The following is a 5,083-nucleotide window of genomic DNA, read 5'->3' as shown; positions in this document are numbered from 1 at the left end:
TAAAGTGGTTTAAAAAAAGATAAGTGTAGATTATGTGGAGTGGTAGCAAATGTTGAAGCAAAATTATGTGTATGGTTGCCTTTGGGTGAGTTCAAATTGTTGTCATTGATCATATGTTTCTTAAAATAGTTGGTGTGATTTTGTTTGGAATGGAATGGTATTTTTACATAAAGTTATGTAGTGATGCTGCCTACTTTCTTTTTGCACAGAGGCAGTGGGACATAATTTGTCTGGTTAGTCCATGTTCCCCCTGATGGTAGATTCTGTAACTACTACATTCTATTAACAAAACATATTTTTCTATTGGTGGCCATTAAATACAAGTGCACCTGTCTGCAGCCTGCAGATCGAGGCGGGGCTGAATCTGAGGTGGGGCTGCACGTGTTGCCCCGCCCACATGCCTTCTCATTGGTTGTAGGTAAATTAATGACGTCGGCGCAACATCCCTCCCACAACTCATCTCATTGGTTAGTGAAATGGATTGACGTCGCTGCCACGATAAACAGGAAATGCAGTTGGAAACTATACTTATAAATTATATGTTTTATATAAGCGCTGAATCCTTTGCTTATTTATTCAGCTTTCAGATGTGTACAAATCTCAATTAAGTTAAAGTATGCTGATGACTGGTTTGTGGTCCAAGGTTACATACATTAACAAGCAAGACATCTTTCCGCTGTTTAGTTATCCCATTTCTGGCAATCCGTGACTGTAAATCAAAATCTTAACCAGTGGTGTTTATTTACAGCTTTTTTGATCTATCCTTATGTTATTAAATTAATTTTATAAAATTAATATTAATAAATTAATAGAAAAGGGTTGTTAAACATCAGAGTTGTTTATAAATACAAACATTTATGACCAGAGGTGGGTAGAGTACCCAAAATCTGTACTCAAGTTAGGGCTGGGCGATATGGCCTAAAAATAAAATCCCCGATTTTTTTCACAAAAAATCCGATTTACGATTTAAATCGATTTTTTCCCCCCTACTACTTTTAGCATGTAAAGAAACCCCAGCTTTTCCACAATATATATGGGCACCATATATTTTGCAGTATACATTGCAACTGCATCAGTGCACCAGACCCCATTCTTATCATACCAGACACAGTAAATGTTTGTAAGACAAATAAATATGAGACGGGAGGAAAATATATATTTTCAATGCTTTTCTCTTGGACTTATATCGTATACAAAAATATACAATTTTGAACACAGAAATATTAAATGATTTAAATAACTGAAACAATCTGCCAGCAGGTGGTGGTAAGACACTGATTTAATTACTGAATCATATTCATTTGATTCGTTTGAACGGATGGTTCATTCAAGAATAAAGCAAGTGACTCTTAATGAACGGGAAATTGAATCATTTCACTAGATTCGTTTAAAAACGCACGTTCATTCATAAACGAAACACCGCTGTGTTTGAGTGGAGATGCGCAGCGGCTCAGCTGTGACTTGTTTCAGACCACTTTCGACGACGAAATAGAGCAAAATCAGGCAATAGTGTTATAGTCAGACAATGTAAGTCACTTAATAATAACTTCTTGTTTATTTAACTGTTATAATAAATCAATATCTCGTTTACAAACTCCCTTAAAAATGATTAAAAGCTGTCACTCATCTTAGTTCGCAATATCACAAAGCTCTATTATAATAAACGAAGCTACTGCCCATTCAGTCTCTTATTTACACTCTCTACACTTGAGATACATTAGTCAACGTGCAAAACACATAGAAACCTTTGAAGCTCCACTCAGCGCAAATACAAATATGCTGGTCGCACTCGAGCCTTGATATGCAAATAATTCGCTATTGTCTTCAATCATCTCTCTACTCTGTTTATGTGATAAGTGAAATTGTATGTAATATAACAGGCTAACTTGCTAGCAAGCAGCTAATCATGTCCACTTAGTGACTCGCGTTATTTTACCAGAACTTGTTATTTGTTTTCAGTTCTGAATACAGCGGTTAGTTAGGCGCGCCATCATGTGGTCGCCTCTTAATTGTTCTGCCATTGGTGCAATTACAATGTATCTAATATTTTTATTAAAAAATTGCGATACCTCGATTTAATAAAAAATTAAATCGTCTTAAAACGTAAATTCGAATTAATCAAAAAGATCGAAAGAATCGCCCAGCCCTAACTCAAGTACAAGTACAAGTACTTATGGAAAATTTACTCAAGTATGAGTAAAAGTAACAATCTTAATAGTTACTTGAGTAAGAGTAAAAAGTATCCGATGGAAAAAGTACTCAAGTAGTTAACTAGTTACTAGTTACTTCTGATCTGATTGATATGAAGTGAAGACCCTGAATTTCAAAGTATTTGGAAAGAGGGATGGAAATTAACTTTTTTGTCCACCGGCCAGTGTGGCTGGTGGATTTCAAAATCTACCAGCCACTAAATGTTTTTACCAGCCACTTTATGTTTTAACCGACAATGTGTAGCTGCATGTGAAAAATTAATACTACAGGAGGGCTTTTCACACTTGAAATTGTTAACCCAGGGTTATCCTAAACCCCGGATAAACGGAATCCTGGGTTATCTGTAATTATGTTTCACACTGCTTATTATAAACCTGGGTTAGCGGTTAATCCTGGGTATTCATTAACAGATGTTTCACACTGCACATTCCTATACCCCGGGTTTACGTTCTAATTTGCATATTTGCTGTGTTACTGTACCTGATTGGACGTACGGCAAGGTGCAGGCAAACCTGCCACTTCCAGTTATGCTACGTTTAAAAAAAATGTCGCCACATAGGTCTTTAGCTGTTTTTAGCCTCATGAGACGCAGGCAAAAGGCAAAAAAACAAAGACAAAATAACAAGAGAAAGAAACAAAGGAGCAAAGTATATGAACATTTATTTGAATTTCTCTTAAGTTTCGAGAGACTAGTGTTTACGTGTACAGTAGCGTCATTGTTTACAGTCGCATCCTCATCTCGGAAATTATGGGTCGCTCCCAGAAGTCATCACTGGTGGCGTTTCATTGTAAACGGCACATTCACTGACAGTGACTGGATTCGCCATTTTCGCATGACACAAACAACGTTTATGTATTTAGTAAACTCTTTGAAAGACCACATTACGAAAGCAAACACTTCTCTACTAGACGCTATTGATCCAGAACGGAGAGTCGCAATTACATTACGTAATGCTCGCTGATTTCTGATTGTCTGTTGCTAAGCGTCCAGCAGCAAAAAGCAAACACCGCTCCGTTTCACTCTGAACAAACTTAGCACCGCATTGCGGTGCTAACCCTGCTCCGGAGCAGGGTTTCATAACCCCGGGTAAAATGCGGTGCTAACACCGCTTTCAAATTACAGGTGTGAAACGCGTCTTTACCCGGGGTTAAAAGCAGTGTTTAGAACACAGATAACCCAGGGTTAGGCACAGTGTGAAAAGCCCTAAGATCTACTATACTTGAGCAGTTTATTTAATCTCAAGAATCAATAAAATACTGACATTTTCACCGAATTTTTCTATCATGATACAGAGCTATCTTCACTACTACACAGCTTATAGCCCACATACTATAACAGCCTAAATATTTTATGTAGCCTATTGGGGAGACGCTCTCTAAACGCAGGGTATCAAAGTTGCTTTTGAATGAGTTTCGTTTTTACTATAGCGCGAAACTCTCTGTACAGTATATTGAGAAAGATGCCCCATGAATTGCATCAGACATAATGTGCACTGTAGCATGAAATACAATATATTTCTTCAAAAGCAGATTGTAAAGATATTTTAACAGACCTCTTAACGCCTGTGATGTATCGCCACATTTTTTTGAAAGTGTGCCTCCGCTAAAAGTGTCCGCCGTCGTCATCTTCTTCGTGTATTTTAACGGCAGTCCGCAACCAACGTCAAGGTGCATTACTGCCTCACACTGTCCGGTTGAAGTATGCTATTTTTATTTACCCGCCACGGTGGCCGGTGGGTGAAGCGAGTTTACCCGCCACAACACAAAATCACCCGCATTTGGCTTGTGGCAGGTGCTAATTTCCATCCCTGTTTGGAAAGCTTCAGCACACCTCTCCTTGAAAACAAATATGTGACCCTGGACCACAAAACCAGTCTTAAGTCGCTGGGGTATATTTGTAGCAATAGCCAAAAATACATTGTATGGGTCAAAATTATTGATTTTTCTTTTATGCCAAAAATAATTAGGAAATTAAGTAAAGATCATGTTCCATGAAGATTTTTTGTAAAATTCCTACTGTAAACCTATCAAAATGTAATTTTTGATTAGTAATATGCATTGCTAAGAACTTAATTTGGACAACTTTAAAGGTGATTTTCTCAGTATTTTGATTTTTTGCACCCTCAGATTCCAGATTTTCAAATAGATGTATCTCGGCCAAATATTGTCCTATCCTAACAATACACCATACATCAATAGAAAGCTTATTTATTGAGCTTTCATATGATGTATATATCTCAGTTTTGTAAAATTTAACCTTATGACTGGTTTTGTGGTCCAGGGTCACATATACATGAATGAATGAATGATGCATTTATATAGCGCTTTCATTGTGTATTGCCGTACACCCAAAGCGCTTTACAATCATATAGGGGATCTCTCCTCAACCATCACCAGTGTGCAGCATCCACTTGGATGATGCGTCGGCAGCCACAGTACAACGGCGCCGGTGCGCTCACCACACACCAGCTACAGGTGGAGAGGAGAGAGGGATGGAGCCAATTCAATGAATGGGGATTATTAGGAGGCCATGATTGACTAAGGCCAGTGGAGGGAATTTGGCCAGGACACCGGGGTTACACCCCTACTCTTTACGAGAAGTGCCATGGGATTTTTAATGACCACAGAGAGTCAGGACCTCGGTTTTTAACGTCTCATCCGAAGGACGGTGCCTTTTACAGTATAGTGTCCCCGTCACTATACTGGGGCATTAGGACCCACATAGACCACAGGGTGAGCACCCCCTGCTGGCCTCAACAGCAACCTAGTTTTCCCAGGAGGTCTCCCATCCAGGTACTGACCAGGCTCAACCCTGCTTAGCTTCAGTGAGCAACCGGTCTTGGGCTGCAGGGTGATTTGGCTGTGGCAATAA

Source organism: Garra rufa, chromosome 3 (assembly GCF_049309525.1).
Source record: "Garra rufa chromosome 3, GarRuf1.0, whole genome shotgun sequence".
Lineage (NCBI taxonomy): Eukaryota > Metazoa > Chordata > Actinopteri > Cypriniformes > Cyprinidae > Garra > Garra rufa.
Note: the sequence above shows the minus strand (reverse complement) of the source record.